Below are 20,831 nucleotides of genomic sequence, written 5' to 3' on the forward strand. Positions count from 1 at the left end.
CTCCAGCTCTCTAATTTAATGATTTATCCAACATGTGCAGCAGCTGCTTTAATATTATTTGCTGCTTAAATCTAGAAATGATTAAGAACTTGTTTTCTAATTTGATGTCTCTTTTAAAGGACGCAAATTAAGTTTTCAGACATTTAAACCTCAAACAAAAGCAAATAAAAGCCTCGTTGGCCTTTAACATCTCCATCTGTCTTCTTCAACAAAAGTGTGCTACAGGAGGTGTTATTATTGACCCGGTGGAGTGTTGTTCGCCGCTGAAGCTCATCAGTGTCCCATTATTGGAGCCTCGTAAACCTGTCGTCTCTCTATGAAAAGCTGGCCGTTGAGAACGAAACAAAACGGCGAGCGGCGGGTCGGCGGGGAAGGGAGGGAGGGAGGGAGGGGGGAGACTAACGCCCTCTCTGGATGTCTGCCGTCTCTCCACTCGCACCGAATCTCTGTCATGTTTTATTCATGAGTTTGGGTTCAAACTCGGCTCAGCCAATCGTGCCCCACAAAATCCTCCCAGTCTGAGCGCTGCTGGCAGAGCTGCCGTCTTATTACGGACTGTTTCAGTCTGCAGCTCCTCGCGGCTTGCCCTTTGAAGTCCCTTTCACCTCAGAAAACTTTCCCTGCTTTAGTTGATCGTGTTTTTAAATCCCCAAATTAATCAGAGGAATCTCTCTGAAAGGCTTAACCTCCTCCTGGTAAAATTCAAAATGCAGAAAGGAGGAAGTTTTATGTTTAATCAGATCCCGAATTAGACTCAGAACCAGGACACTTAAGCGTACGTAACCTTATCAGTGATAGTGAAGAGAATCTCTTTGGGTTGGTCTGACATTTCATCAACAAGGGATTCATTTAAACATTTAAACACTGAAAGATTGTAAAAGAAAGGTCATTCATGAACACGATTTGGGCTTTGTAAAGGGCTGATTGTTGTCTCGCTGTCTGATTAACTGGATACTAACTCCCTGCTGACTTAAAGTGCTACATTGACTTTATTCCTGCTCTGATAGGAGGACCTTTCGCTTGCCTGTTAGGAGTGATTTCTTGCCTCGCGATTGCTTCATGAATACCGACCCAGATTTGCAAACTTGTGTCTTTCTCCAGAAACTCATTTACTGCAGCGTTTCTTGAGCAATTTGCTCTGCGCTTGCTGTCAAATCGTGGTTTTCCTGCTGACAAAAGGGGAAAACTGGAGTCACTTGACATGCCTGGATGTAATTGGAACACGTTGAGACTTTCACACCCTCACTATTCCATTCAGCCTCGGCAGAAAACCCAGAAACAGGACGTCTCTTTTACATAACGTGTACTCTCCTCTGAGAAAAAAGGTCAAGCACAGAAGACTGTTTGTTGAGCCAATCAGTTGCTTCTGACTGTGAGTGTTAGAGGAGTTCAGTGGGACTGACTCTACTTCAGCTCTCATCTCCAAACATAAAACTATAAACCGGCGGGATAATGAGGAGGGAAGTTTCCACTCGCCTCCAGACGGCCCAGATTTTAGGGAAAGTGTTAAAACCTTTCAGACAGTGTGTGAAATTCTGCCTCTGTGTTTGAGCTGATAGTGTTTGCCTGTCAACTCTACTGTTGGTGTGTTAAATGTTTAATTGGTCCACTAAGTACACAGGCTGCCTATAGGCTTTAAAGCAGGCCAGTCATACCTCTGAACAGGGAGACAAAGCTCTTGTGTGTTGTTGCTGAGGGGTCCCACAGGACCTCTGGCTGTCCGGGGACAGTCCTGACTCTGTGGAAGGGAAAGAAAACCAAGAGGCCTTAATTTGATTTTAAAACTAAGCACGGGGTCTGTGGTTTGTTAAACTTAACCCCAAAAGGAAGATAAACTAGGACTGAAAGCAGTACTACCTCAGAGGAATTTAAACGCTCAGAGAAAAACTAATCAAGGACTAAAACCATTGGACAATTAATTTGGACATTAAGATAGGACTGAAAGCAGTACCTCAGAAAAAGCACTAAAACTAGTCCCACCTTTGAGAAAAGTAAACCAGGATTAGGACTATAACCAGTCCTACCTCAGGAAAATTTTAAAGTAGGACTAAAACCAGCTTTGCCTTGGAGAAACAGAAAAACTGACTGTAACCAGTTTAACCTCAAGAAAGATAAACCAAGACTAAAACTGGTCCAGCCTCAGAGGAAGATAAACTTTGACTAAAAACAGTTCTACCTCAGAGAACGAAAAGCTAGGACTGAAAGCACACCTCAGAAAGTGTTAAATCAGGACTAAAACCAGTCTTACCCAGAGAATTTAAACTATGACCATAACAGTCTCACTTCAGAAGAGGAATTACCCAGGACTTTAACCAGTTCTTCCTTAAAGAAAGATAATGTAGGACTAAAACCAGTCTTACCTCAGAGAGATAAACTCAAACTAAAACAAGTCATGCCTCAGATGCAGATAAACCAGGACTAAATCTGTCCTATCTCAAATGGAAATAAGCCAGGACTATCCCAGTCCTATCTCAGGAAAAGTAGGAGTAAAACCAGTCTTGCCTTGGAGGAAGAAGAAACAGGACTTAACCCAGTTTATCCTCAAAAAAGCAAACCGAGACTAAAACTAGTCCAGCCTCAGAGGAAAGCTAACTTTGAGGTCCTACCTGTGAGAAAGATTATTCCTGCCTCAGAAGAGAATAAACTCGGACTAAAACCAGTTCTACTTTAGAAGGGGAATTAACTAAGACTAGGACTAGGACTAAGAAACCAGTTCTTCATTAAAGAAAGATCATGTCAGACTAAAACCTGTCCTACTAGTCCTAGATATATAAACTCAAAGTAAAACAAGTCATGCCTCAGAGACAGATAAACTAGGACTAGACCAATTCGACCAATTAAAAACAGTTGTGCCTCAAAGAAAGATAAACCACAACTAAAACCAGGCCTTCTTCAGAGAAAGAAACTGTGACTAAATCAAGTCTTAATTCAGAGAAGATGAGCTTGGTTTAACACTTGTCCAACGTCAGGAAAGTTGAAGCAGGACTAAAACCAGCTGTGGATTTGTAGGAAGAAAAAAAACAAACTTTAACCAGTTCGACTTCAAGAAAGATAAACCAAGACTAAAACCAGTCCTGCCTCATGGAAAGATAAACTAGGCTGAAAACAAGTAATGCCCCAAAGAAAGATAAACCTTGACTAACCTAGGACACCAGCCCTGCCTTGGAGGAAGAAAAACCAAGACTATAGCCAGTTTAACCTCAAGAAAGGTAAACAAGAGCTAAAACTAGACCTATCTCAGAGAAAGATTAACCATAACCAGTACTACCTCAGAGGAATAAACTGGAACTGCATCAAGCATAACCTCAGAGAAAGATAAACTAGGACTAAATTTGGTCCTAGCTCACCTTAAGATGAACTTGGACTAAAACCAGCCATGCTTTGTGAAACTGTGACTAAATCAGGTCCACATAAAAGATAAACTAGGACTAATTTTTTTCCTAGCTCAGAGGGTTAGAGTTAGTCCTGCCTAAGTCGAGAATACTAAAGTTGGACATAAAACGTAGGACCAGAAACGCTGCTTCCCTCAGAGAGTTCTGCACCAGTTGACCCTGGTTTATACTGGTTCTGGTTTAAAGCTAAACTATTAACAGGTTTAAAGAAAAATGCATCTCCTGGTCCAATCCGCTTCTGGCTCGTCTGCTGAACTACTGTTGAACTGTTGCTCTCATGTTGACGGTTGTTGCCGCCTCCTTATGTTTCTCCTTATAAACACACATTCTCTGTTATAATTAGATTGGTCTCCTGCAGAATAACCTGCCTCTGAGCGCGCTCGCAGCAGCCTCTCTTCACTTTTTATAGTTGCTTTGAAATGAAAACAAGAGGATAATGAAAGTAGTTTGAGGCTGTATCCTGTGTGTATTGTGTGTGCCGTGTAGTGTGCAGCAGGAGTGCAATGTGGCTGCTGGTGTTTTTCTTTATTCGCTGCGTTATGTAACGGAGGTTCTGCACTCAGCTCTCATGTTGGGTGGTTTTCTCAAGTCTTTGCTTTTTGTGTGTGTGCAGCTCGGACGTCACATGACCGAACATGTGACTTTGTTTTTTATATGAAATGACAATGAGTGCATCCCGTCAGGTTAGAGACCGTAAACACTCGTAATGACGCCACTTTGAGGTCAGTGCAAAACCACAACACAGTTTTTTCTAAAGGATGGGCTGCTTGTGGTTTATTGACAACATTCAAACACACACAAACACTGGACTTTGTCAGGGATAGAGTAATGAACTCCTGAACTGTTCTCTGATGTGTGTGCTTGATACACTCGTGCTTCCAATGCTTTTTTTTACGCACTATTTCTCCTGGAAGTTGTCCTGTTTGTTACATGAAGACAAAAGAACCACCGGCATCTCTGAAAACGTAAAGTGGCTGTCATAAAATTAATCTGCATCTGTTTGGATAACAGATTAGGCGAATGGTTTAACTCGTATTTCAACCGAAAAACGGAAAATATTCAGTGGACGCTGGTTCTCAATTATGATAATCTGTTGCTTTTCTTTGCTGTAAATGGCAGTGAAGAAGATAACACCTCCTTACTCAATACCGATGAATAAATCATATTCTTTTGCTCTGGTTACAGCCGCCAGCGGACGCTTCCTCAAAAAGTGTATATGGGTCGTAACAAGGCTGGGCGATATGGCCATTGCTCGATATATATCATGGTAAATCATGTTTTCAGGTAATTTAACAAAATATATTCCATGTTAATAAACAGCGCGTCCCTCTATGGGTAGCTCCAGGTGTACGTGGAAGGATTAGAACGTAAAGCGTTGTCAAGATGACGTAAAAATTGCTGTAAAGCAGTTGATCCGCTGGTTTTGCGACATCGCGATAGAGACGATACGTACAATACATGCATAACACATTTTTGGAACATACTGTATATCGTCGTGTCGTGCAGCCCTAGGTCGTAATAAGGTGCTTGCACAGGTGACCTGTTCGGTTAACAGACCCTTCTGCAAAAATCAAACCGGACTGTTGTTAAGAGAATGTAATGTGAAGTTGCCAGCTTGGGCTCTGGGAAATAACAGTGGTAAAAATATGATTTGCATTTATGCTTTGATAGGGGTAGAAAAACTTTCTCTCAGGATAAAGCAGTCCGTGTTTCTCTGGACAGATTTCTCATTTTCTTGTGTTAAGCAGTCCGTCTCATATTTGACTTATAAGTTCTGATTTTCTGACTGTGTATGAAGAACATTCCCACCGCTGGGCATGAGAGGAATTCAGAGAGCCATAATTTAGGTCAGAATTGTGGTAAGCTGCTAAAGACGGAGTTATTTTCTCCCTGAGAGCTTGGCCGGTTCGTATAGAAAGTATGCTACGGCCCAGGTCTGCTTTAACCTCACAGAAAGCTTTAGGACGGCTGCAGTTTGAGCTCAGCGTGACGTCCGACTCACAGCTGTGGACTCAAAGTTTCACTTATTTTCTTCCCCAAAATCCCCCGAGCTGTCCCTGTGCCAGCTATTGTCCGGGCTGCAGAGCGAAGAATGGAGGCGGTGATGTCATGGTGTTGGTATGTGGACCCCGTCGCAGCACCTTCGAGCCCCCTTTCTAAGGCTTGGAATTTGACTCTGGTGAAATCCAGCACACAGAGAGTTTCCTGAAGTTTGTGCTGGATGACAAAGAGAGAAAAGGCGAGCGTGGCCTGGTGGGTGCTGCGGCGCTGCCAGCGGACTCACTGCTCTTTTCCCAGCAAGGCTTTAAGAAAACTTCAAACAGACTCGCTCAGAAAAGAAGAGAGGAAACTTCAGATGTAGCAGCCTTAAATATACATCAGCTTTTGTCACATTGGAGTTGTTTGATCAGCGAAAGTCGAGTCTTTTATTTGCCTTCCAAACTGTGCAGTTACTTTGTTTTATTTTTCGTTTAATCTTTATTTATTTACAGCCTCTTGAGATTTAAGATACAATGTAATACAGTAGGACACATTGTGATACAGTACGATGCGATATGAGTGAATAATCCTACTTGCTGAAATAAATACACCATTAAATTATTCCTCACGCGCACCCCGGTAACTCGCGTACCCCGCTTTGGGAATCCCCGCGATACAGTACGATACAATAGTAGGGCTGGGTTTAAAAAAAACATTCGTCCGATTCAATTCGATTCTCATTTGAATAACCAAATGTCGATTCACAAATCATATGTAAAAACGTGTCTGATCACTCATATTTCTGAGCGCTCCTAAACGCAGCGCGACTCAGCGCATCCCCCCGAAACACCGCAGTGAGAGAGACATGCCGGAGTGGTTTACTGCACCTACTACGGAGACATCAGTGATCGCCAACAGACTCTTTTTATCGTGTGTGTGTCCATGAATATGTAAGTTAGTTTTGCACTGATGTTTGTGTTACTCTCTGTTAGCGTTGGCTTTGTTTGCGAGTGTATTTTCGGCGTGTCGTTATACAATATGCCTTTTCCTATAACTCTCGTGTGGCTTTGTTCTTCGCTATGAAATCTGCGCAAGTTGAAGACCAGTTCGTGTGATCAAAACCACGAGCCAGATGTTCAGACTGAAAATCAGAAACTGGAAAAAAGTTAAAAAGCTGTCTAATTCAGAAAATTGTTAGTTTTGTGTCGACTGCTGTGTGTTCGTCATGTTAAATAAAAAGAACACGTAAACATTAAACATGTTGATAATGCACCAGGTTAGAGGTGCCCTGATATTGCAACTGAAATACCCCTTACCAAATCGATATCAAATCGAATCGAATTGAGAAATCCATATCGATACCCAGCCCTATACAATATGATATGATACAAAACAGTACGATACGATACAAGTGATAGGATACAATAGATATGATACACTACAATACGATATGATGCCATACGTTACGAAGCGAAACAAAAGGAAGCGATACGATACAGTACGACACGATGCGATACTTCACTGTCCCTTCGTTATTTTTTAAAGTAGCTTGTACCAGTAATAGAGTCTTAGCTGTATTTCTGTTAACATGGAATCATTTCTTTTTCAATTTTAAAATATGGCTGCTCAAAGAAGCCATAACATAACATTAAACATCCAGAGAGAAAGTGGCAAAAGGGAAACGGCGAAAAGTAAAAGAAATAGAAATCAGACTTCTTTTTAAGTTTCAGTCGGCTTGAAGATGAATGTAGTCCACATGAAATGCTGCTGCTCGTCAGTGCAACAGAGCAAACAGCTGAATCGACTCCTGGACAAATGTTTGATGACGTAAGAAACCATATTTCCAGCTTCAGTGTGTTTTTATTACTTTGTATTTGTTAAAGAAAAATGTTAAACATTTGATCATAGTTTTGACTTTTTATTTATTTAGTTTTTGCTCTTGTTTATTGTTGCTGAAAGCTGTTTTGATCTCCACTGCAGTTAATCTGTCATCATATCTCTGTTGCTGTAAGTGGAGGCTCGGTCTGACACACCCAGGCTGACCGCCGAACAGGCATGCCCGGTCACATGCTGGAGGAGGGTGGGTTCGTGGGGGGGGGATGTTGTTACTGTGACAGTCCAGAAAGATGGAGGTTTGTCTGTGAGGAAAAAGTCCATTATGAGCAGAGGAACGGGCGTGTAGCTGAGCTCACATCCCGCTGAACAATGTGTGCCGAGTGCTGAGCCGCTTCTTGGAACACAAAACACGGTCATCACGCTCCACCCAGAGCCACTTCACAGAAAACACAGAACACACTCTGTTGTTTAGTTCGGAAAGTACAAGTTTCCTTTGATCAGTCCCTCCAGGATTTTGCTGGCTTTCCCTGGGATGGTTGCGGACAAACATGCCTGATTTCATGGCAGATATTTTTACAAGTTGCAAAGCAAGTTTGTCTTCTGGCATCACTTCTGGTCTTGGACGCAGCGGCCACGAGTTCAAATCTGACCCTCGTCCCTTTGCTGCATGTCATCCCCACTCTCTCTTCCCTCATTTCCGACTCCGATTCAATAAAGGACAATACTTTTCCTCTTGCAATCAGCACTCAGTCGCTGTTTAAACCTGCAGGATTGAGATAAAGATTACATTTGGTGTCTTGTAATCGTGTCATTCATCCATCAGGAGCTTTCAGAACACATTTCCGTCAGAATAACTCAGACGTTTGTTGTATTTCCCACCCACCGTCTAAACACGCCGTCCTCTGGGACAACAAGTGTCTCATTATCAAGCTGCTGTCACAATCTGATCCAGGACCAGCGCCTGGTCTGCTGCCACCTCACTGCCAACTGTCCATTAGCTGCCATTAGCTCCTGCCTGCAGTCAGACGTATTCATGAGGACGCTTGTCTCCTGCGGACGGCCTGCAGGGTCCCGAGCAGGATTTCCACAGCAGAGTGTGAATGAAGCGGCTTCCAGCTGGATCAACAGACGGAGACAGAAACATCTCTGCTTCTTCATTAGGGTCTGTTGACTCTGAGCGACTGGCAAACTGACCACTGACCACTCAGAGGGTTTAAGTAAAAAATTAACCTGCAGACGACTCTCTCTCTTTTGATTGTAGATTCTGCAGCCTGTCGATCAGCTGACTCAGAAGGAAACATATCAAATTAACAGCATTTTTTATAAAAGACGGTTTCAGTTACTGAAGTGTATACATTTTTCATGCTGTAACCTGGCCGTGACTTTATGTCAGAGGAAGACGAGGGGGGGGGGTTGTGTTGTGTGGTGTGGACCGAGGCTCTCGAGGCGTGGAGCTGCTCTCAGGAACAAAGCCAGGACTCGGAGCAGAGCAGGGCCCCTTCTGCACTTCCTTTCCCAACACTATTGTTTCACAGAGCGGGAGCACGAAGCATTGTGTCAGCTCAGGACCCCCCCTCACGCCGACCCCCCACCCTGAGGGAAACTACGACTCACTGAGTGATAGACTGAGAGAGCAGAGACTGAATGATGTGGTCGAACTCACTTTCTGAGCTTTGATGGTCTCGTGTTGACACTGTGAGCTGCTGTGAGCAGGACTGATGGCAGCCAGATTGTCTACATTCATGTTCCTCAGAGGATGAAGCCGACTGACTTTGGCAATCTTTAGATTCTACTTCTACTTCCATCACGAGGTTCATATTTGTGGTTTTGAGTGACGTATATCCGTATTACACTGAATAATGTCTTAATATGTGCTTCAGGCTTTCATGGTCTCCAGAGGATGAACCCATATAAGTGTTTCTCAGATTTTATTTCTAGGGACACCAGGAGGATGTAAAAAATCTTAACATCTACTTGATGAATCCACGTTACATGACACTCACGGTCCCCAGACGTTGAACCATTTTGACATTGGTAATCTCAGACTTGTGGCTGATGCATCTCACAGGATAGATTTGGTTCATGTTCCCCAGAGAATAAATCCCACCAACTTCAGTGATCCCATGACTTTTCTCTAGCCGTGCCATCAAGTCTCCCTATTTGATGGACTACCATCTTGAAATTCAGACATTAATGGTCCCCAGAGGACGAAACCAATAGAGTGACTTTAAGTTTTTACTTAGCTTGTAGAATTTCTATTTATCTTCTTGATTAATTCACACAAATGTTGGACATTGATGGTCCCCAGAGGTTGAATCATATTTGATCCTTAGACTTTCTTCCAGTGCCGTCATGAGGTAGATATTTGTGTGTTTGAGTAAAGCATCTCACAGGATGGATTGTCCTGTTCATGTTCCCCAGAGAAGTAATCCAACCGACCCCTGCTGACTTTTCCTGAAGCTGCACCAATGCGGTCCGTATTTGAGGTTTTGTGTTTGTTGATTTTTCTGTTGGTGCCACCAGTAGGTCAAAGTTTAAACCTGCCTGTGAAATATTTCAACATCTACCCAATAAAACCACAAAAATATTGGTTCAGACATTCATGCTCCCCGGTGGATGAATCCTATGAGGTTCACATTTTTGGTTTCAGGTCACATGTCTGCTGAAATCTGCAGCTGAATGGACCCAAAATAAACAGTTTAATTGCATTAAACAGATCAAAGGGATGCAGAATGACATCATGCTGCAGATTTGTTAAAAGTCTAAATTCATGATAATTTTGATGAGACAAGAAACAACTTAAAAATGCTTGATTTCTGAATGGAGTTTGGCTCAAACATTTCTAATAACATTAAGACGTAAGGATTATCTCTACACTTACTTTCACAACAGCATTACTGGAAGTTGTGGCTTTGCGTTGGCTTTGTGTTATCATGTCAGGGAAAACGTGCTTTACTTTCTGTCTTTAGCACCTTTAGTCTTGTTTCTCTTCTGTAAGCACGAGGCGGATCACGTTTCAAGACAAGATAATGAAAATATGCCAAACACTCTCAGCTTTCAGCTTCTGGCAGCACTTGTTGCCTCTTTTAGATAAAAAACAGATTATTGTTGGGTGTTAGACAAATTACAAACACAGAGTTTGAAATGTATTGATCATTTCTTCACTGTTTTTGACACTTCCTAAACCAAGCTGTGAGTCTCTCCTGCTCCGCAGCGCTGTCAGAGCCAGGCGCCTCCCTGCTGCTTTGTTTCTTACACTTTTATCAGCAGACGAGAATAAACTGATAACGCAGACGTCACGCAAACACAACAGAGCCGATAAGAGCCGCCTCACTCCTCCGTCAGCGTCCTGACTCAGTCTGAGCCTCCAGACGTCTCTGAACTACATGACCCAGCGTTTTACAGCCTCTTAAGGAATGTAAACAACAAATTCTACAGCAAATCTAAAGCAGCTATCACTTTCTTAACCTGTTTGACACTGCTGAGTTTAAATCAAGAGGACAACTGAAACGTAATCCATCCAATTTTTGATGTAAATGTTGCAAAACTAATTAATTAGCATATCTAGAGAGGACATCTGGATGAGCTGAAGCACGTGTTAAACTTCCCTTGTAGCGCAGCTTAAATGCAGATGTTTCCTGATTTCAGATCTGAGCTGCTGAAACATTTCAGTGTGAGGATGAAAAACTGCCTGTTTGCAGCTTGAACCCGACACTCAGCAGGACAGTTAAAGGTTTATGATCCATGTAATGTTGTTCAGTAAGCAGAGAGAGTCCAAAGCAAACACGTTCTCAGGTTTTACATCCACAGCTCTGCTGCTCCTCTGCAGACGGGCTCACAGCGAGGGTCCTGCTGGGAGATGATTAATCAGAGAGGATTTTAGCGTGAATTTCAGCTTTATTTCAGCGTTTAAAATTACCAGACAAAACATGACAAGTATTTAGTAAGTTTAGAAAAGTTTAAATGTCCCAGAAATTAGATTTTCGCACTAAAAAGTAGTATATGTTGTCTACGGCACACCTGGCGGACACTACAACTCCAAGGTCGACAATTAAAGTAACAATCTAAATAAATGTCTGTTAAGTCTCTATCTATAGCCAAATGAGGTAACACAATGGTGCCTATGGCCCACTGTATTATTACTGACTGGGTGTCTGTGGCGACATTTGTGGAACAAATCCCAAGCGGCGCCCAGTTAGTGACGCTTTTTCCATCAGCCAGCAGTGGTTGGTCTGCCAGAGAGGGTAGGCGGAGCTAAGCGGCTGCTTTTCCGCTCTCTGCAAGTGTTGCGAGTAAACAGTAATCTACTATGGCTGAACAAACAAAGAAAAGATGGATGACTACAGATACAACTTCAACAAGAAGTGAAAATCCAAAGAAGAAGAAACAAACTCGACGCTCAGATGAAGCAAACAGTCTGAAAAGGAAAGCGAGGAAAATTAAGAGTCATGACAAGTACCGATTATCGCAAGTGGGAGGCGCTCAAGAGCACAAAAATCTTTGAGATTTCGTTAACACTTTTTATTTGAGTTTTCATCCACATTAAACTTCAGTTTTTAACCTGTAAGCACACCAAAGGAAAAGCAAACTTCTGTCCTTTTTGCCTTTTAGACGCAGCTTCCCTTCTTCCATTTCTCCGAGGTTTAAAAAAAATGGTACAAAATGGAAATTTGCATCTGTTTGGGTCTTTGCGTTGACTCTGTGCATAAAATGTATTTTTCTTTCCCAGACAGAAGACGGGAGACGCTTCTGCATACGTGCAGTTAGTTTTTTTGCACACTTTTCTTTGTGTTTACCTGTTTTTCTCAGACAGTGATCGTCATCGAGACCAATTAGTTTACCTTTGTTTTGGATTGTCTCAGAGCAGTGAAGGCTTAAAAAGATTACCTCCTATGCATTTGTTTTCGTTCAAGAATCGGTTTTAAATCGAGAGTCTGGATCCTGAATTTGAACCAAAAGGATTCCCACCCTCACTTCAGTTCTTGCACACTTTCTCCACACAGATCAGACTCGGGCCTTTACTGTGGAGCTTTGTCTCGTCTTAGTTTAATCATTCATCCGAAAAGTGACAACAGAACAAGCGGCGTCTTGCTGAATGAACCAGGAGGAATTTTAACCTGTGCAGAGACGTAGTTTCCCTTCAGTGTCAGCTGTTTGCAGAAGTTTATATTAAACCTCAAAGACTTTCTTACACAGAAAATCTTTTTATTTATCGGTGAAGTTTTACAGTTTGTCTTTATGTGCTGAAAGTGTACGAAACATTGAGTAGTGTCTCATGCAACCCGACTACCAGACGAACGTGTGACCTTTCGTCTGATATCAAACATCAGCGCTCTGTGTTTTCTCTCGTTCGGAGCTGCAACACGATAAAACTCTGCATCTGTGTGATTCTGCTCCTGTTTGGCTCCGAGTTCAGACTTTTGGAGCAGCTCTTGTCTCCGTGACTCTGAGCCAGCGGACGGACGGAGGAGGCGAAGCTGCTCCTCGATAAGACACGAGACAAGCTCGTCTTGGTCTCCCTCCACTGCTCTCCGTCCTCATTCAGTCAGCAGATAACAGGCAGACGTTACCCGCTCCTGCTGTGGACAAACACTTCCACCGCTTCCTGTGTTCCTGTGCCAGCCCCTCAGAAGGCCAGGAGGGGGGAGGAAGAGGGGAGAGCTGCTGATTGGTGCCCACGTTTCCCTCCGAGACCTCCGAATCTTCAAACAGTGCTGCTGCATCAAACAAGCCGTCTATCTCTACGTGACTCTGCACAACAGTTTATCAGAAACCAAAGAGAGGGGCAGTGAAGGACGGACTGTAGACTGAGAGAACGAGATGAAGCTGTCATGATGAGAGCAGCGACTAACACCAGGCAAAAATCAAAGGACTTTTTAATCGATTTCAGTCTCAGACAAATTTACAACGTCAGAATAAAACCATGAAATGTTGTCGGAGCTTCGATGCTCCAACGTTTGGTCCAAGTTCTTCTTTAAGCTCACTCCCAGCTGTCTTAAATCAAAGTCTTTTCTCATCTTGACGTTCTGATAAAATCCAAAAAGTTTCATATCATCCGGATATTTTAATTGGCTCATGTAAATAGTGACGTTCAAGACGGTGATCATTGAAAAGAAGGAGTACGAGCGCTCTCTGCAGAACCAAACAGGAAGCAGCTAAGTGGCTGGATAGTAAACGTGGAGGAGACTCCAGGGACGGCTGCTGTCACCTGTTTACTTGTTAAAGCACATGGTCTTAGCACATGGTGTTAGCACGGCAGTTAGCTCTGCTGAAAATTTAAAGTAGGAAAGAAGGAAATACCTTGCTAACAGCTTACTAGCTCGTAATGCTAACCCAGCTAACATTGCAGCCTCAATCAGTGCAGATAGCACAAACTGTTGCACACAAAATGTGTCAATTTACAAGTCAAATTTTATTTTTACACTCCAATATTCCTCAAGGTGCTTTAAACTGTAAAGCCGCTTTCCCACTGGTCAAAAAACCTCCTAACACTCAGCTTTTATGCTTAGTGGGAAAGGCTACAATCTGCATTCAGACCCGGTCACATGACTCTGCAGTAGACCCGGGTCATTATCACCTCGGCTCCGATCGGCATTGATGGAAACTCAAAACCCGTGTCGACACGTTAATCTCCGCCCCCTTTCCGGCGCGATGCTATGCTCCGTCGGTGACTTCTGCGACTAGAACATCGTTCCAAATTTGTCGGCGCCGAGTTTGATAAACAGACTGAAGTACTACTGAGTATTACTTAGTAATAGATACAATAAAGACCTAACCACCGCGACATCTTCACTGGTTACTAACCCTGTCTCTGCCGCGTTTGTGACGTCAGGCTGTGACGCAGCAGAAAAGAGACCGACAGGATCTTCCCACGTCTGAAAAACCTGCGTCAATGCGCTAGTTTGGCTGTGAAGGGGTATAAGACCCCCTCAGTCCTCCTCAGACTCTTCAGGAAGAGCAACACAGGAAGCTTCATCTCCTCCTGCTCCTCACAAGTTCCCACTGATGTCCTCAGATGACGTCTTCTGTCACACCAACGGTCCAAAACTCAAAACGATTTAAAACGATACGACACAGACGAAAGCAGCAAATCATTCCTTTATCCTCGCCATGATGCGCTGAAGGCGGACAACAAGTTATACAACTTAGAGTCTTTGTCAAGCTTGATGAAGTAAAACAGAAGTCGATTGATTACTTGACCGTCATAAGAAAAATATGCAACAAGTCTTACGTGGAATAAAAGTTCTAGGACGTTTTTTCAATGAGAAGTTTGAATGTTTTCAGATTCCAGATTTGTTACATTAATTCTCTTTGGTTTCAGAGGGAAAGAAAACATTTAAAGACGACACGTTTGCCCTTCTTCACTCCTCTGTGATCTTTAACATGTGTGTGGTGTCCACACACTTTTGGCCACATGTATCTGCAGCGTCATGTGACCTGCTTGTGTCTTCATTACTAACCAGATGAAGGCGTGTATCAGTGTTTTTATGGCTGCTGTAAAAGAAGCCGCTCTGCTTATATTTAGACCCGGAGATCTAATCTGCAGCCTGAATCTGAATTGGACCGAGTCAGACGTCTGCTGAGTTTCAGGGAACATTTTCTGACTGCAGCGTTTGGAGGACGTCCAGTTTTCATGAGAGAAAACTTTATATTTAGCGCCGAGCTGCTGCTTGGCCTCCCCGCTGCACCACAATGAGAGGAGAGGAGCTGCCGTCGTCAGTGCACGGCTTTGTCCACAGAAACAAAAAGATGTGTGAGGCGTAATTACACATGTGATTCTCACGGCGGTCGTCTTATTTTAGTCTGTCGATTTTTACAACAGATTCTGCCTGAATCTGATCCCTGGTAAATGTGCAGACTCCTGCAGAACCTCCTCCTCGGGGTGCATTCTTGTGGCAGCAGATTTCTGCGGGACGTTAAACTTTCAGCTGAAATTATAAAAGGAGAAGTTTGAGTCCAGCGCTGCTCGCGGCCTCTCTGCCTCGCTCCACAAACAGCCTTAAAAATAACTTTGAACAAATGTGCAGCAGATGATGATTAAGGCCTTCTGAAGACCGCTGGATACAATATTTAGAACCAACCGGTGTCTATTTCAACTGGAGGGTGATATCAGATTTAATTCTGATTCACTCTCCATTAAGCTACAACAACAGTCAGGGTTCAACGCAAAGTTTTTTCAGAAAGTCCTCAAAAGGAATTACGTGCATGCCTCAAAGCTTGATGGAGATAAAAAGTAAATGTGACTCTTTTATTAAAGCAGCAAACTCCCAAAGTCCTCTGAGAGTTTGGAGTCGGTCTTCACTTGATGAGCCCTCAGTGTCCGTTCAAAGAGTGATGCAGGAAGTATTTCAGCAGTCACAGTGTCTCCTTATTCTGAGCGACGTTAAAGGGTCAGCCTGTGAATCGTTCCTTCTTTTCTTGTTCATTCAAAATCTCAGATCTCCGGGCTCAGTGGGCGGGACGGGAAAAGGAAAAGGTGCAAATGTTTGTAGTTTGATGAAGTCTTTGGACGGTCCGTCTACCAAATGATCGATTGTCAAGTGCAAAAGTAAAATGTCAAGTTCAGTTTTAAATTCATTAACCCATAAAATATTTGTTACTTTTCCAACTTCAGATTTTTTCAGATAGATAAGAGTCAGAAGTTATGCTTTCATTTAATTGTCAAAGGGAATTATGTGCAACATAAATATTGAGTTTTACATTTGACTGCTCGAGGCCTCATGATATCGTCCACACAAGGCGTTGAACATATAAATTGCTGATCACCACTGTCATTGAATTTGTAACACCTGTGGCGTTCCCGGTCAAAGATGACCGCCAAAGGAAATGAATGGGAAACACTATCAGGATAAAACCCATTTTAGTCAAGATATTACAAGGTGTATAATAAAAAATGATATAAGTGATAAAAGATAAACAGGTTTACGATAAAAAAGCTTCCTATAAAAGTAGAGGACAGAGAGCAGATCTAAGTTTAACAGAGAACGCCTTTGGTACGAAGGCCGGCTGTGGGAGCAGTAAGGAGGGTCCAACCAGAGGAGCACAGGTAGCAGCTAGGCTCATAAAGTACAAGTAGATCACTTATATAAGACGGGGCGAGGCCATGTAGGGCTTTAAAAGTAATTAGTAAAAGTTTCAATCAATCCTATAGCTGACCGGTAACCAGTGGAGCGTTTGAGGAGGGGTGTGATGTCTTGTCTCTTAGAGTTAGTTAAAAGTCTAGCAGCCGAGTTTTGGACGAGCTGGAGATGAGAGATGGCGTTTTGACTGAGCCTCGAGTAGAGTTACAGTAATCCAGCCGAGAGGAGATGAATGCATGGATTACTTTTTCTAGTGTCAAACAACCGCTTCATGCTGTCCAGAGATAAACACGATCCTACGAAGACGTCAGCAGCAGAAACAGCTTCTTCTTTTGTTGTTTATGGCAGTTGGTATTCAGCTTTTACATGCACTACTGCCACATTCTGGATTATCAGAAACGTTACAGCTAAAGCCATGTTAGCTACATTTGTGCTACGACAGAGTGATTTCTGCAAAGGTGTTTCCAATCCAATCCAGAGTCAAAAAATGACCTCAAGCTTGTGTAAAAAACTTTTTCTGGGGACCTTTAAGTATTTGTTGGGGGGGGAGGGGTTTGACATTTCCTTAGAGCTTTTCTAATGTGATACTTCCTGAGGAAACACGACTACTAAGAAAACATAGTGTGTACATAATGAATGTCTCCCTATTTTTTGCACCAACAAATTATAACCACCTCATAAATAATCCAACATCATATCTGAGTACAGTCTACTAATATGAACGTGTGACATTGTTCCACATCTTAAGGCAAACTTGGAGTATTGTGTTTTCTATATTGAGAACTTTACAGGTAAGGAAACAGGAAGTGAAGATAACGAGGCTTCACTTTTACCCACGAGTGGCCTGACAGTCTCAGAGTTATGAAGAGGAGGCTCTTAATGAGCACAGACTGTTTTCACACCCGGCTGTGTTGTTTAGTTTGTGTCTGGCTTTAAATTTTTCTCTGATTTATTCCCATTAATTATAAAATCCAGGTCATTATCAAAGCAGCGCTCAGACCCCCAGAGGGGAAGCCTGCTGAGTTTCCCCGAGTTTTTAAACACTTCAAAAGCCCCATTGTTGGGGGGGGGGAGGGGCAGCGGGGTTAATTTAGGAGGAGATGGGGCAGAGAGATGTTAAAGATGACATACAGCCGTGTTTAAAGGCTGAACAGAGGAGTGGCTGCAGCTCTCTGCTGGTCTCCGGCTTTTGTTTTGTTTTCCTGAGCCGTCACACTGAAAGGAAATATATAAACTGTGATTTGATGGTGATTTAATTCTGCATATTTGTGTGTTTCACTGAGAAACAGGAAGCTAAGGAGGGACATGCTGCAGATACTGATTGATTGATTATGTCTTCCTGGAAATGACAAACTCTAAAATATCATTAAGACATCATCTAAACAATGCCATTGTTATGTTGAGCCAGGTACCACAGTATAGGTTACCATCAGCTTAAGACGTGGAAAAAAAAGAAACATCTAATTTGGATCCATGGGAGCTTTTACCAAAATGTGCCCACCAAAAACTGAACAGTCGACTCCTCAGAGTGTCTTTTGGTTCAACCAAACACTGAACGCAACATTTTACAGGCTGCTTCGGTCGCTTCTTGTCCATCACAGGTAGCGACGGTCTGAAATGGACCTCAAACACAGCATCAAGTGCATGGACTGTACGTAAACATTGGATGTAGCCAGCTTGACATCACCCATTGGTTTTTAAACTACCATTTTTGAAGCCTCCAGTTTGGCTGTTTTGCCGTAGCCATCTTGGTTTTTTGCTTCCAAAAGGGACCATATGTGGACGAGTGGGTGGGGCCGGAGATGTGCGAGGTGGTTAGCAAGGTGTGTCCATAATTCACATGCTAATTTTGGCTAATAAAAAAACGGCTTTAAAGAAATTCCTCAGTGTCTTTCTGTTCAATCAAACGGCATTTTTCAGGTCGTAATGGTCCCGTTTCATCAATCACAGGTAGCCATGGCCGACAATGGACCTCCAACAAGACATTTAATACATTAACTGTTTATAAAATGTTGACATAGCTGTGTTGGCGCCACCCATTGGTTTGTGGACTACCGTTTTCTAAGCCTCCAGTTTGGCTTTTTTGCCGTAGCCATCTTGATTCTTTGGAGCCATAGGCGACCATATTTGACCTGGAGAAGGGCGAGGTGGTTATCAAGGTGCGGCCGTAATTCACATGCTAATTTTGGCTAAACAAACCGACTGAACATACATCCAGTTCCTCAGAGTCTCTGTTAGCACAACCAAACGCTGAACAGGACAGGTTGCTGTTGTAGCATCTTGTCAGGCCTAAAATATACCCTAAATTTATCGCCTGTTTTGCACTAAATGGAACCATAATTCACAAAATGGACATCATGATTTATTTAGGGAGACTTAGCACTATAGATCGAGACCATAAACTCTTTAGGAAGATGTTCACTGTGGTAATAAATCAAGTGAGAAGACAGGTCATCTTCTTATAGACTTGTATTTGCAACGAGTGGAGTCTCCCCCTTTAAAGCAATTCTACATTGGCTTCACTTTCAGACCCCAAAGGTCCACTTCTTCTTTACAGTCAAAGGGTATAAGGTTGAAGACGGTTTAGGTGTCACATTTTTACCGCTTCCTCTGACCTCGAATGCCTGAACTACAGGAAGCAGTTCCCAGCAGGAGTCATGTGACTGCAGAAACCTTTCAGTAACTGGGTTAGTGATTGTTGAACTGGTGCTCGTGACGTGCTTCTGCACAGATCTGTGATTGTGTGATGATTCAGAAGCAGCAGCGTGGCCTTCTCCGTGAGCGGCTGAATGCAGCGCTGTGACTTCCAGCGCAGAGTCAGTGACCGTGGATTTATAATGACATGCTGATTAGACACAGGCCGAGCCACCACTGTACCAAACAGAGCCCGGCCTGTGAGGGAGACTCCACAGTTTAACATGCCAGTGTGTGGGAGTCGAAACGAGGACGAGCAGCTTGACGTCTCACTCTGAAACTTTCTCCAAACTGACTTTTCTTGAGCCCCAATTCACCATATTCACACGGCGGCCATTTTTCTCTGACGTCAAGCTCCGGGTGGGAAGCTCAAAGGCTGTTACAGTGTCTTCTTAGTGGAGACACATTGTTTTAATTTCACTGCGTCCTGATTGATCAGGAACTGAAAAGACTTCACGGTTCATTGTCTCATTAGTTGCTAATCAATATGGATTGAAATGATAACTACTTGTCAGATAACAAAGCAGTACGACATTATTACAGCATTTGAGCTTCCCACTATGATGTCAGAGGAAAATGGCCGCCCTGTGAATATGTTCAGTAGAGAAGAAGGAGCTGGGACTCTTTGTCGCGTCAGATCAAAGAGCTCTGAGTTTTATTTTTCAGTCTCAGCAGCGGTCCGTCGCCTGACCCAGCCGATGGGGTCAAACCGGGGTCAAAGGCTAATGAAGCTTCCTCAGGAGGTCCAGCAGAGAGACGAGGAGGAGGATTTATGATCTGGTTTCTCTGCAGGACACATCCACATATCTTCCTGTGACGCTGGATTTCAACCAGTGATACCAGCGCAGAGAGAGTCTCCCTGACTGGCCTCCTCTGTGCCAGTTTAACCAGCCACATCAACACATATCTTCACCCCCATCTGCTCCTGTGCTGTGATAGACACACTCTTTGTTTTAACCAAACATAATAAAACTGTAAGTGATAAAATCAGCGTCTCTCAGATGCTCCCGTGACTTCAGAAGGGGCCGCCTGCTGAGCTGCTGTCAAAGTTAGCTTAGCTTAATACTTCACATCGAACGGAGCCAGTAGAGGTGGTTCGGGCGTCTGATCAGGATGCCTCCTGGGCAACTCCCTTTGGAGGTTTTCTGGGCACGTCCAACTGGGAGGAGACCCCGGGGCAGACCCAGAGCTTGCTGGAGGGATTATTTATTCCACCTGGCCTGGGAACGCCTCAGGATCCCCCCGGAAGAGCTGGAAAATGTTGCTAGGGAGAGGGACTTCTGGGCTAACTTGCTTAACCTGCTGTGAACAGATCCAACCCTGGATAAACGGAAGAAGATGGCTGGATGTTTTTTTGATGGTCGTATTCCACAAGGTTTATTCCTGGAGCAGAATTACCTGCAGATTTCTCCTCTCTTAAAGAGACGGACCACATGATTAAAACTAGAAATAACACTGAATAAAGCAGTTTAAGGATTGCGTGTTGTTGAGCTGCGGCTAACATGAGCCCAGCTTGCATCCTGATAATTTAAGATCCACACGTCTGAAGACGTAACTCCTTTGTTTAGTTAAATGATCTAGTATGGGGCTCTGGTTGGGCTCAGTGGTTGAATAGGCGGCCCATGAACAGAGGCTTTGGTCCTTGATGCTGCAGCGCCGGGTTCAACTCTCAACCCTTCTTCTTTCTCCTGTTTCCAACACCGCCCGCTGCCTCTCTGCCAATAAAGGCATTAAAAAATCATCTTTAAAAAAAGATAAAGTAGAAAAGGACGGTGACATGATTTGAAACACTAAGAAAGTAGACCATGAAATATGTCTTAATGTCAGGTAATGTGGCCGAGGTGGCACG

At 43.3% G+C, this 20,831-nt stretch overlaps 1 protein-coding gene across 1 annotated transcript in view; it reads left to right on the plus strand.

Moving 5' to 3' along the window:
• Window positions 1-20,831, plus strand: part of LOC138604241 (caskin-2-like) — a 66,539-nt gene that overhangs the window by 8,995 nt on the left and 36,713 nt on the right. The window lies entirely within an intron of this gene.

This window comes from Semicossyphus pulcher, unplaced genomic scaffold (genome assembly GCF_022749685.1).
Source record: "Semicossyphus pulcher isolate SPU_LCO1_2020_fin unplaced genomic scaffold, fSemPul1.0.p SCAF_25, whole genome shotgun sequence".
Lineage (NCBI taxonomy): Eukaryota > Metazoa > Chordata > Actinopteri > Labriformes > Labridae > Semicossyphus > Semicossyphus pulcher.